Source organism: Pundamilia nyererei, unplaced genomic scaffold (assembly GCF_000239375.1).
Source record: "Pundamilia nyererei isolate P.nyererei 1_Seehausen unplaced genomic scaffold, PunNye1.0 scaffold00115, whole genome shotgun sequence".
Lineage (NCBI taxonomy): Eukaryota > Metazoa > Chordata > Actinopteri > Cichliformes > Cichlidae > Pundamilia > Pundamilia nyererei.
Window position 1 is genome coordinate 1,280,004 of NW_005187516.1, and position 14,672 is coordinate 1,294,675.

Sequence of the window (14,672 nt, forward strand, 5' to 3'; positions counted from 1 at the left end):
CTTCTACCAGATTGCAGAAGTTGGAACAGTTTGTTGCCAGGATGGGACGGGTCCTTCAGTATCTGCGCTGCTCTAGTCCGGCATCTCCTGGTGTAGGTGTCCTGAAGCGGGGGGAGAGCAATCCTGCAGCAGCGTTCTGCTGTACGGATCACTCTCTGGAGAGCTTTTTGGTCCTTGGTCCTAAACCTGCCACGTTGTATGTCCTTCCACTGTTGCCACAGCTCCACCAAGCATGTGCATGTGTAGGTGCAAGTTATTTTGAGCTCTAGTATTTTATAGCACCACACCTCAGCTCAGGAGGCCACAAAATAATCCCAAATAGCTGAAGCAAATTGTGGCATCATCTCCAAACAACCGTGTTGTCACCTCCAAATGCTTTGACAGGTTGTGGCATCCAAAGGTCCCACAAGGGGTGCCACGCTGCTAAGCGTTATTAGAAAAGCTTATGCATGACCACTGCAAAGGACTCTTTGACCAACTACTGACCTTAAAGGCTTAGGCAGAGCAGCATCATTAAAGGTAGCTTGGAGGGACTCTGAGACTTAACAAATCCACTCTACATATGCTTTGTGGACTTGGACAAACCCTGGGCTATATTGTGGAAGGTAATGCTGGACGATAGGGCAGGTAACACTTGTCCTTCTATGAACTGCGCTGAATAAATATTGAATAAATATTTGTGGCAGGAAGTTAAGAACTTTTTTTTGTCACCATATGGCACAAGCCAGATTGTGCCTTGAGACGTATTCACCTTGTAACTTTTTAAAAATGAATATTAACATACAGCCACTGTGTGACGACTCTCGTGATCTGACTCTAAGTGTGGGGTGATGGTGTTCAGTAGAAAATTGTGGATTCAGTTTTAAATCATGTCAGTGATGATCACAACCTGATTCCTATAGGTCCAATGCAGAGGATAGGAGAGAGACTCGAGAAAGGGAATTACATATCCCGCCTGGCCTGTGAATCTCTCAATATCATCAGGAAAGAGTTATCAGGTGATGTGGATGTGAGGCTAGTTTGCCTAACGTTCTGCTAAGTGGGCCTCATGAAGTTGGTAACAACCCAGTGTGAAGCTGACCTGCCCTCTTCAGCAGTGGCTCACATGCTCTGGCTTGCTGTGGTGATCCTGATGTTGGTGCTCTATGAATATTCCAGTTAAATTCTTTACCTGTCTCTTATCTGGACAGGGAAAGGCATTCTTGTTCGATGATAACACAGCCTTGGAACTTCGATGACAGTGAAATACAACAACTCCAATTCCAAGCAACAAAAATTGCAATACCTGGCTGAAACCAGCTTCAGGCAGGATTTGTTTGGTAAAACTTATCATGTGAAATCTGGTGTTTGTTAAGTTGAACATATTTTCTTCTGAATATTGGAGAGTCTACAAAGTAAGGCAGATGGTGGTGGTTAAGAACACTGCTTTGTCAGATACTGCAGATTGCACACTAGATTTTTAGTAACAACAAATGAAATCCCATGCACCAATTCACCAACTCCCTATCCAACCCAGTTAAACAAAGCAGAACAGATACAACGTGACTCACTGCAAGGCCCATATCTGCACTTTCTCATCTTCATTTAACCTGCTCAAACAATTACACTTTGGGAAACTTCTACAGCGGTTTAGAGTGTAGAAAGCTCCTCAGGGACTGATGCGGCAGTGTTACTTTTGTTTATGTACGGCACAGTTTATCACAGTTTACATCACATTGTTGCATCGGTATTTCACTTTTGGTTGCCTGCAGCGTACATACAGCCGGCTACAAATATTGAGTGGCTGCAGCAATGTCACCACTTTTAATTTGATATCGCCGTTTTACTACACAGGGGTGGAATCCAAGTCTGATTCTTTTCTGTATTTATGGCTTTTTATATTGTTCACTTTCTATAACTACACGCGGGTGCTGTAAAGCATGCACGGAGAATGGATCAGTGTCACAGGCAGATTTTTTCAGTCGTACACACTAGGAGAGAAAACTCCATTACAATGCTACAATGAGTTACTGTTTGAATTCACTGCTGATGGGCTGGTCTGAATGGCTGGGTCAAGCAGGTACTTGACACACGTGTAAACTTACTGATAGTATTACCTGCTGTGTGACCAGCGTGCTGCTTTGCTCATGGGGCCTCTTTCTCTTCCTCTATATGTGCCTCTCTCTCTCAGTGCCCCATTAGTGCTGTGAACAGCTGCCAGGGACGCCCAGGGCTCTTGGGTAAAACAGTGAGCAGCGCTGACAGGAGATAGTGAGGAGAGGGCAAGAAAAAAATGTAGTAGAGTGAGGAGAGCATAGAGAAGAGAGAAAATCATGATGGAAGCCCATGCTTGCCATGAGGACATTGGTAGAGAAACACATCAGGATGAACACGCGGTACAGTATGTACTGAATCTATAGGTGGAGATAAGAAGTTGGAGTTCTTTGGGAAATGTTGGGGGTCTGAATGTACTTTCTCTGCAGCTTTTTCACCCTAGACCTCTTTATTTTTCTTCTTTCTTATATCTTACACAACTGTCTTTGGCATCTTTGAATTTATATTGGGAATTAGATCAGAGTCAGAGAATTTTGTCAGTGTGTGTTTGACTTTTTCTTTATCCTTATTCTGCTTCTTTATCTCTTTTCGCTCACTCCATCTGAAACGCTATTTGTGCTTTCGTCTAAAAAGCAGTATTGTTTCTGACATCTTCTCCCTTCACATCATCATAACTACTAAAAAAAAAGGAACTCTGCAGCCCATTTCTCCTAAAGTATAATGCAGCAGGAGTGTGGTATAAGCAACTCAAAGCACTCAAAAACATTAAATGACTCAAAACATTAACCTTAAGTGTTACAGTAGCTGTGCAAAGATACTACAGAGTCTCAAGTAACTTAATATCAGGCTGAAAATCACAGTTTTACAACCTTTCCTTTTTAAGTTTTAAAAACATAACACAGACGTTTTTAAGGCAAAAACAAGATGCATCAAGAAATAACCTTTTGGTTTTTTGATCGTTATAATGTAAGGCAACATATTTATAGCATTTGGCACCGATATGTATTTTAAATGACGTCTTTAATACAAATGAGACAGAAAACATTGATCTGAAACAGCAAGAAGTGCCACCAGTATGGTTATGTTTTTGTCTCTGCAGTGTTGAATGAATTGATTAAAAAAGTGGTAGGGGATTAGACTGGAGTCATGCTAATAATCTATTAAAATCCAGTTTACATCCACCAAGGACTTCAAGGTCAGCTTAATGATTTAAATGCCGAAAATTGACAAAAAACTCAAATTTTTAAAACGGCTAAATTTTAAAAATTTGGACACATCTGTAACACGCTTCTCTTCCCTTTGCAAACCAGTAAGTCAACTTTACAACTTACAAACTTCTTCAGAACTTCCTTGTTTCAAGTAAAACAAGATAACTGCAATGACCAGTGTTGGGAAGGTTACTTTTAAAATGTATTCCATTACAGAATACAGAATACATGCCCCAAAATGTATTCTGTAACGTATTCTGTTACGTTACTCAATGAGAGTAACGTATTCTGAATACTTTGGATTACTTAACATATTATCATGCATTTTACAACTACATGAATGTACTATTGCTGTGTGATTTATTACTATTACTGAAGCTCTGCGGCTCCGAACCGTAGTAAAGGGACCTCTGACTAATACGGTTCCGTGTCGGGCTCGTAGCTGAAAAATAGCTTTACTTTGTTGTCTGGGTCAACTCTGCTTGCGAGAGACAGAGAGAGGCGTTGAAAGGCTGCTCCAACAGAACTTATTGTTTCGGAGGAAAACACGAACAAAGCGTACAGTCGAGTTTTAATAGCTTACTTACAACTAGGCTCGTCAGGCACTCTTCATGGCTGAAGTGGTTATTATTATATTTACATGCTTCCAGCTCCCGTTTTTGCTCAATGACAACTCGTACTTTTCGACTCTCCTTTTTCTCCCACCTCGCGCTCACAGGCACATAACGAGTATGGCAGTCCATTCTCCCTCCAGGACGGACTACACTGCCCATGATGCTACATTCTGCATTCTGCCTATTAGCTTAGCACAACAACAACAACAAAAAGGCCTCTCTCACCCAGGAAACACGAAGAGCGAGAGCATCACCCTGTAACCATGGCAACCGCAACGCTGCCGCCTGGAACTACAGAACGCAGCTGTCAAACAAAACCGAAACAGTCCTGACCCACGACAAAATGAAACAGGAAAGTACCACCGTGTAATCCATTTCAACAAAGTAACTGTATTCTAAATACCACCTTTTTGAATGGTACCTGTAACGGAATATAGTTACTCATATTTTGTATTTTAAATATGTAACGTACATGACACATACAGCATGTTAATTGTTTCTCTAATAGTCAGATGACAGCTGCAGCTCCACAGTGCTGTGCAGGGAGACAGTTATCCTTTCACTCCTTTGATAGAAGTTTGAAGCATACAACTAAAGGACGTTTAATATTCCTCCACTGCATTTTGTATTCAATACACGAAGACTCCTTTACCCTCGGCTTTACTTCTTCATGCAGGCCGACCTTGTTATCAGTTGTTATTATTATTTTTTAACTTAATGTAATGTAATGTAACTAGTGGTGCAAAACATGCCCAGCATGTCATAAAGCTTCACATAGTTCCTTGTGCCACTGAATGTGTCCTCATATCTAGGACTGGGTTTTAATAATCGATTCATCGATTAAAATCTGGCTTGGATAACGTAATATCGATTCATTAAAATCCTGAATCGATTTTTTTATATAAATGTATTTTGCCCAAAATTACAGAATCACAGGTGAAACGTCACAAAGTTTTGACAACCACCAAACATTTAAAACAGTAAATGAGAGCAGGTACACGGCTTCTGCACAAAGACGTAAACACAAAGCGCGGACCCCCGGATCAGAATCAGTGAGATGTCGCCTTTCTCACCGGACAGCACGGACACGGTCGGGGCTGAAAGCCGACAGCTCGCTGACTCTGATGTTTCGGCGGGTCAGCGCTTTGTGTTTACGCCAGGGGCTATTTTAGCCCATTTTTGGGGGTGCTCTCTACCCTTCAGCACCCCCAAAAATGAATCAAAGCACCCCCAAAGATTTCTTACTTTTTTGAAAATTTTTGTTGTTTTTGTGACACACTACTAAAAATATAAGAAGCATACAGTACTTGGTTGAGACGTAACATTTCAACAACAAAAGTATAGATACCCCCTCCCCCCCCTAAAATGGTTTGTTCCAGCTCGCTTCTCCCCTACTGTGAGACGCAGCAGAGCGGAGGTATAAGTGCCTGGCTGAAAACAGGACATGTTAGCTGCATTTAACCTGCAGTTACTCTTTATATTGTTAGGTAGGAGTCAGACCATGTTTTTTTTAGCCTAAAAACATTACACCCAAGTAACCTGCAGTGTTGAAAACTTATTTTCCGACGATGTTTGCTACTCTACAATCTGTCCTGCTTCTGTAGTAAAATCAGCGACATTTGACCTTCCTGTTGCTCCCTTTGAAATGTATTCAGCCTATTTAAAATCTAAAACTTAAAGGAGTCCGCAGCCTGCTGTTGTTACCACTGTCCTGTTTGAAATGGATACTAACTAGCTAACTGAATGCTGACTGAATGCCCATTAACCTTATAACTCCTGCTGTGTGTGTGTTTGTGTACAGAGAGACAGCCAGGTTCATAATGGATATAAGGAAGTTGTTTTTTTTTTCAAAAAAAAAAAAAAGGAGCCACATTCAGGTAAAAGTGTAAGATCAAACAATCCCTCAATAAAGGATAATGTTGGATCAGTGTTTCAATATTTATATCTTTTATCAGATGTTCATGTGGTTTGGTTATTTGCCTTTTGGTTGAAAGTACAATGAGAGCGGACTTTTCATTAGTGATCTTAATAGTATTTTTTCATATTAATGTAATTTTTTCATCTAATTGAATACAATCTATTTGTGTATGATTGTCAGTCCAAAGAGGGAGAGAGGAAAGAGGGGAACGTGAGGAGAAAGTACAAGGTCAGGAAGAACCAGGTAAGAAAACAGACAGGGAACAGTGACAGGCAAAACAAAACTGTTAAACTGACAAAGAGAAAAAACCTGATTTTACTCACACAATCTGGAAGTTGTGTTCTCCCTATATTAAAGCTGCTATACAGAATCTGCAAAACAAACTGGGTTGAAACATTTTTGACCCTTTTAACAACATTCCAACATAACATTATAATTGATTGGGGAGATTAAAATTAATGATATATTTTTATGTGGTGCAGCCACAACTTTACTAAAATCTCAGCCAGTAATAGGTAGGCCAACTTTTGGACCGTCCAGTTGTCTGTACGACTGCGGCAATACGTGCACCACATTTGCACACTATCAGAAAGTGCCAAACAGCCCTGGTGGAGTGAGGAGCTGTAAAGAGAAGCAGATGCTCTGTTTATATTCTAAAAATGTTTTAAGCTTGTTTCAAAGATTCTGTACTGCAGCTTTACTGGTAAATGTTTTCCAAAAGCACACTTACCTTATCAGTGTTTCTCAAACTTTTTACAGTGTGTACCACCTGAGAAAAATGTCAAGCTCTCCCAAGTACCAAGCATGAAACTCATAAATCTTACAACACAAAATTAGTATTATTAAATTAGTCAAATTAGTGTCTGCAGTAAAGATTTTTTCATACATTGTATACATTCTAACACAGGCAAAGTTGCCTCCATTTTTATAATTTTTATTAATATTTTGTAATAATTTATTCTGTTTTGGGAGTGTTTTTTATGTATCTGTATTATATTATACATACTCATTAAAAGTGAATCTCTGTCCAAAAAAATGCACTCAGTTTACTTTCTACTCACTATGAGCATCACTCATTATTCTCCCCCAGTAATTAAGGTTATGTATTTTTTCTATTCCAATCCATTCTTCTTTTGCAGCATTTAAATAAACCTTATCAGATTTGATGGTTTTGTTACAGACTTTTCAAAATTTGGGGATTAAATTGTGTTAAAATGTACAGTGACAAAAACAGTGATGTCATGTTTTGTGTCAAGGATCCAGGCACAGAGAGACTTGATGAATTTAAGAATCTTATGATTTAATAAAGAAATTTGCAGACTTGCACAGAGATGGTAAAATTATGATGACTGATAACGGAAATGAAGACAACAGACGACGAGGACAGGGAGGAACAGGGGTTTAAATGCACCAAGGAGACAGTTATAGAGAACTTGGGACAACTGGAGACATTTAAGGATGCAGGGACTGACAGAGACAGGGAAGAAGTCTCATCGTTACGTGTAAAGTTTATTTTGCCTGGCTGGGCAGCTTTCTGGGTGCTGAGCACCCCCAAAGCTCTGATCCTAGAATCACCCCTGGTTTACGCCCTTTTTGCGCTGATTCTGAAGCTGTTAGTTGTATCTCTCTCCAAACAATAGTGACCGAACTAGCAGCAAAAGAAGATCCAAACTAAGCTTCACATAAACATCGTCATGGATTCCCTCTGACTTTTGCTGTTTTGCTTCCACCACAATAAAATCCCACTTCATGCACAGCTCTCTCTCTCTCTTTCTCTCTGTACTTCAAGAACAGTTTCCCGTCTATCCCCGAAATCTGTTTTCTGCATTATTCACTTGCTTGTTACGCGCAAGACTACCGTTGTTTACAGCGCTGTCGGCCGATGTTTTTTTCCTTTTACTTACTTCTGAAAAGAAAACCTAATTTCTGCCGTTCAATAGGCTTCTGAACAAATTTAAACTTTTTAAAATTATACAAAATGCAAAACGCTTAGCCGTGTCTCTAATAAAACCGCTGTAACTTCAGAGGTAATGTTCATATGTTGATTAATGGTTTTCTTTCATTTTTGATGTACTGCAGAATATTTTTATAAAATCCAGGCCAGGAAAATCACCTTCATGTTTTTCTGTGTTTTATCTTCAGCTACTTTGACACAAAGGCATCTGCTGTGATGCTCACACCTTTGATAAAGTCTGGAAAGTGTCAGCTTCCTTTTTATAGATACAAAAATATGTAAATGTACTGATCTGAATTATAATATCTGACTGTCTGAGGCAAAATTTCCCAGATTCAAATCGAATCGAATCGTGGATCGAATCGATTCAGGACCTTGTGAATCGGAATCGAATCGATTCTAGAAATCAGTGACGATACGCAGCCCTAATCTATACCATCTGCACGTCCTAAACACAAACTCTTTTGCAATACTGGCAACGACGTCAGCCACTTACGTAGGCTCGACATAAATTCACGGCAACTATAAATCAAGGTGAAGTCTGTTCTACATTTGACAAACTCTGGTGTTAGAGCGATATAACAGCACAACTGGTAACATCGGAACTGCCTCACCAATGTTTCAGCACAGATAAAACCAGAATCGGTCACAGTGTACCTGTCTTATTAAAATACCTCTAGTGATTGCCTAATTCTAGCAGGTGTCTTGTGTCTGTGCTGCTGCTTCAGCTTAATGTTTCTATCTCGTCACCATTTTTCTTTTAAAGTATGTTTTCTCTTCTTAATCCCACAGTTTCGTTAATACTCCATCACATAATTTTGTATATTACTTAAGACATTTCCTATTAATAAACCATGTTTGTGTCGGGCAAACAACTGGCTTAGCGGTGTTTTAAGCTGCATCACTTGCAAATATTGTAGTTTTGCAACACGTTCTCACTCCCAAAGCGTAACATTTTACGCTAGGTGCTGAGTTTTGTATATATGCAAGCAATGCGGGCTCTCTCGTGAAGGTTATTGTAGTTGACTAAAGCAAATAAATAAATAAAACCAAGTACGAAAATAATGTAATAACTAAAAACAAAAATAAACTTACAAACGTACCCAGAATTTAGAAAAATGTATAACAGCTGAATGTTACTGTTAATACATCTACTTTCTCCTTAGAAGATATGGATGTGTATTTCTACATGAGCATGTTGTCTACATATAGGCTTTGTACACCTGCAGGTGAGAGTAGATTAATGGGGGCAGCTGTGAACTAATGGGGCTCGGCTCAGCATGCTTCCAGCTCTCAAGGGAATACCTCTCATCTCATCTTCTCCCCTGCCCTCTCTCTTCTTTCTGCAGTCCCAGTTAATCTAGTTTTTACTGCCTAATCTCATTTTTATCTATTTTTATCCCTGTAGTAAAGGGTCCAATATCAATGACACACCTTCAGGCTCAGTTGCAACATGCACTACAGCCTTACATGCAGTTGACGCTGAGATCTTTTGAAGGCCCTCGTCAATAAAGTCTTGTATCCCATGACTAACATGAAAAAGCTGAGATTAAGGAGAAGATCCTGACTGAGCTAGCTTTGCAGCACAAGCTCAAGAGGACTTAAGGGATTGACTTGTTCATTAAAAAGGTTTTAGACAATCTACAGATTAATCAGGTCACTCTGTGGACCTTCTAAGAGGAACGACTGTTAGCACAGACTAAATTGATAGAAAGGTCTTGTTGTCTTTCACTCCCATGAGCGAGTCATGTTATTAGATGTGGAATTTGAAGTGGGCTTTGAAACAAGGCCGATATGTCTACATTGTTGACATTTAAGTCTGTGCCTGCTTGCAAGCAGCATACGTTTTAATCTGAAGTAAAGGCAAATATCCAAATGTTAGTTTTAAAGTTACGGTACTTCTACAACATTTTGATATTACTCAGTTTCTGTTGAAGGAGTTTTTAGACAATTCAGAAATTACAGTAGTAAACATAGCTAACTACACACAGAATACTAAAAAAATCACAGACACTAATCACAGACTGTGGAGTTACCCACTCGCCCATGGAACCTGATATTTGGTCATCAATATCTTGTTGCTTTTTTTAACACTCAACATGAAAACACTTAGGGATGACCCATGGAGGACAAAGAACAAGGCAGAGGAGATGGATATTGTCTTATTATTATTATTTAAAAAAAGTTCCCCCACTGATCTGGTCTGAGAGTGATTTTAAAAAATGACAAAAGACACAAAACCATTTTCTTTTTTTGATTTCAATTGCTAAATCTCATTTTTGTCTTTACATCCAGTGTTAGTTGTGGGTTTAGTACTAATTAACTATTATAACCTTGATTTGATTAACTGTTTAATAAATGTTGACCATTCTTTGTTATTGGACTTCATTGCACATGTGACCATTGAAGTTTGCCAAAGTAAACCTCACACTCAAAATGTCGGTGGGCTTTTGGTTATGTTTTTATAGGATGTGTTATGGAAGTTTTCATGTAATAAAACCTGCAGACAAACGGTGAGCGGCAGCTAATATCCTAAATATAAAATATATAAAAAAGAAAATAACCAAGCTTGGTGAGAGAGCAGCCATCTCGGAGCACGCGACCACCAGAACAAAAGGCAAAACACAGCTGTTTTACACCTTTGGTCTCCCCCAGAGAAAGAGTTCCTCCTTCCTTGTTACCTCTTGCAGTGGTTGATTCCCTTGTCTCTCTCCCATCCTCAAAGAGAAACAACAGACTCCACTACCTCGCCTCTGTCAGTGGCCCCCAGGGCAGCTGTGGCTACAACGTAGCTTGCCATCACCAGTGTGTGAATGTGTGTGTGAATGGGTGGATGACTGAATGTAGTGTAAAGCGCTTTGGGGGCCATAGGGACTAAGTAAAGCGCTACACAAATACAGGCCATTTACCATTTACCTGTGGAGTCTTCCAACACTGGTGCCAGGCTTCCTGAGTGAATGTTCCTCCCCAACTTCCTGAGATAAACTCATCCAGCTGTTTAACGGCGTGAATGAGGCGTCAAACACTGAGACATTTAGCAGACATGCTAAAAACCCAGTGGAACCAATGCATTATAAACAAATGAAAGAAATTCCAATACAGATAGGTGAAGTAAGTAAGTAAAATGTTATTTTTAAAACGCCTTTTAAGACAATCATCATTTGCTTTATAACCAAATTCCAGAGCATAACCAGCAGCTGAACATGTACTGTACTAAACATTACCTCACTGGTGATGTAAGACTGTTCAGTAACACCATTATTACCTATTTGATGTGTAATCACAGATCCAACTTTTCCACCTTTGAATGTTAACCTTTTTTTCTCATATCGCTTCAGACGCAAATGTCATTTTTCCACTAGCTGACTTTCAAACAAGAAAAAAAATACAAAATAAAAAAAAAATCATCTGATGAGCATGGCTGAAATTTTTGTCTGTCAGGTTTTTTCCTTCTCGTTGGCCTTTTGCGTCCTGCCAACATGAAAGACTTCTATTTCACCCATGAAAGATCAACAATTTGAAAGAGATAGCGTGCTTTTCATTTACATAGTTCAACCTCGAGTGCAGGCAGCTCACCTTTCCCTTCAAAGGGGAAGGGGAGGGGTCAAAGCACACAGTCACCTTTGACAAAAATCTGGACAGTAATGAGTTCACACATAAGTCTGAGAATGGACTCAGGTGTCAGGGACAATTTGATAATACCACTACAGGGTCAAGGCTAGATCACTCTTCAGCTGCTACCTTTAGCAAACACAACTGTGTCACGGTGCAGAATTAATAACATCAGGAATATTAGGTAGAAAATATTCTACACAGGCAGCGGTGGCACTGCCTTATGTGCAATGCATGCATATGTATGCTTGTGTGTGAATGTGTGAAGATCTGTGGAAGAGATTATAAATGGCTGTCTGTGGTGCAGCACTGAAGTGAATCTCTAAATGAGGTATCTTCTGCTGCAGCACATTTGTCCTTGCTGTGACAGAGGGTCTAAAGATGCTGGCCTTACACCCAGAGCGTATGGTCTGTGTGGGGAAATACAGAAAATACAAAGAGAATGAGGGAGAATGTAAGTGAATCCAGTTTTCTAGGGTTGTGCAAATGTGGATTTTTTGTGTGTGTGCCTGAATTCAAGTTAAGCTCAGTTTCCTTATGCAAATGTGTTGGTGGTGTTTGACCTTTTAACCACTCCGTTTTATCTATTTTGATCTCCCTGCACTTTTCATGCAGTCTCAATAACCATCAGAGTACCGAGCATTAATGTGTTACACCTCCCTATATTGATGGGAGACATCCCTGTGCAGACATCCCAGCCTATACTGGTTATTGGTTATTCTGACAACAAGACAAACAGGCTTGCTAGCAGATCTCACTGCTTGGCAATATGTAAATTATGCAAGTTTTCATGCAGGTACAAATGAAACATGGACTAGATCTGACAAGGATGCCTCCTGGGTGAGGTGTCCCACTGGGAGGAGACCCTCGGGGCAGACCCAGGACAAGTTGGAGAGACTATATCTCTCAGCTGGCCTGAAAACGCCTTGGTGTTTCCGTGAACAAGCTAGAGGAGGTGGCTAGGGAGAGAGAGATCTGGGGCTCTGTGCTTCAGCTGCTGCACCCACAACATGGCCCCGAATAAGCATAAGAAAATTGATGCATGGGTAAGTTTTTATATTTAAAATTCCCATTTGTTTTGAACTAAGAACTTTAATAATGAGGGATAGTACACAGAGTGGCATATTTTAACTATTTTAACTTATCTTTTATTCCACAAACAAAACTTTTGATGACAATATATAAGGCAAATTCCCTTGTAAGACTATTTGCTTTTGGGCTGTAAACAGGAAGTGCAGCAATAAAAAATGATACACTGACTGTAGTAAATCCGCTCTTGTAAAAAACAACCTTGCTCTGTAGAAAAGTTGTATTTTCAACAATAACTCTGAATCATTGAGCGAGGAAAGGATTTTGCTGCGACTCACTCTGATTGTAAGGATAATTCTGAATCACGTTTAGTGCTCACCTCTTCTCACAATATCACAAGTGTTGTTTGTTAACAGAAAGAAGAAGAACTCGCTGGTACCTGGAACCCATGATTTTAACCTATGGTTCAATAGCTGGTGCATAATTCAATACAATCAAATTACATGAAATAGAATTCAGGTACTGATCACAAAGTGATCAGTACCTGATCGCTGAGCTCCTGTCTCCGTTCGGTTTGCTGACTGTGATCTCTATCATGGAACATGTTCACACACTGATCAAGCATAACTTTGTCTGCATCCTTAGATTCAGTCAGTCTTGTCTGAAAGAGTCAGTCTTGGGGGCCCAAGATCACACTGGACAAAAGCATCGATCGTGATGTTTTATGTGCTTAACAATGCATGTTTGAGTCTGACAAAATTATTATTGTTTTCTGAAAACAACAAAGCTGCAGTTTGTTATGGAAGCAGGGAGTTTGTCCATGAATGGCCTCTTCATCTCCCCGTCTTTCTGTCTCTCTCTCTCTTTCTTTCTCTCTCTCTCTCTCTCTCTCACACACACACACACACACACACACACACACACACACACACACACACACACACACACACACACACACACACACAACCTAACAGCACCAGACCTCACAGACAAGCGAGAGGCGAGTAAACTCGTGAAATAGAATTCTAATTCGAGAGGTTTTTACCTCCCCCCGAGTCCTACCCACAGGCCTCTCACTGACATCATGATGAATGGCTTTGAATTCGCTAGATGTGGATGTCTATGTGTGCATGTGATTGTGTGTATGTGGGAGGGTTCAAGGCACAAAGGTTGTCACCCTTCGGAACACCCCCACCCTCCACCCGTTAAGCTCCTTGTGGATAATTAAACCGAGTTTTGAAGAGCAGCTCTGTTATTATTTATTTACTTGTTTGTCTCTGAGGCTTGGGGTGGATTTAACCAGCCAGGGCATATTCAGGGACACGCTTGCAGTTAATGAAACAACAGAATGAGGGCAAGTCATGCACTTTCATATATGATATTGCGTGTGTGTGTGAAAGATATCTGTACTTCAAGTTGTTTACAAAAACACCTGATTTATTGATAAGGACTTCTGGACACAGATTATTTCTTGCCTGCAAGTAATATGAAACGATGTAACTCACTGTAGCCCTACCAAACAATGACAACGGCCTTGACTTAAAACTGAATTTCAAACAAATTTGGCTACCAGGCCTGACTGCGGCAAAGAAACTACCAGCTTTGTGTTGTAAGCTTCTATTCTTTTTAGATAGCTGACAAAGGCTTATTTAAGAAGCAGTCACTGTGGGGACATCTACAGCAAGGATGAATCATAAACAGACCAACTCTTGGCAAACAAATCTGAGTTGAAAAAGAAGAAAAACAACAATTGCAGCACTGATGGCTGTTATGTTCCGTTTTATTGTTAAAGTCAGTCTTCCATCAAAGTGAACGGCGTGTGCAAGCATATGCAACTGTCATTGCAGATCTTCTTATAATAAATGAGAAGACCTTTGTTGTTCAACTTTATGTAAATGAAGACTTATAGGCATATAGACATGGTCAAGATGACCTGCTGAAGTTCAGAATGAGGAAGAAAGATGATTCAAGTGACTTTGAATAGGACGTGGCTTTTGATTGTATTTTAGAAACTGCGGATCTGCTGGGAATTTCCCACAAAACCATCTCTATGGTTTACAGAGAACAGTCTGAAAAAACTGGTGCAAGTTTTGCACCAGACAGCAGAAAAGCTCAGGGCACTGGCCGCTTTTGTCACGATCTGGTACAGGGATTCAAACGCAGAGCGGTAAGGTATCTCCAAGGTGTAGTTTATTTACAGTGCCAGTGCAATATATGTACAGTGAAGGGATCCAAAACTCCGGGGGAATCACAGGGTAACTCGCTCACGTCTTCTTCGCTCACACTCACACACGTTCCCGCAG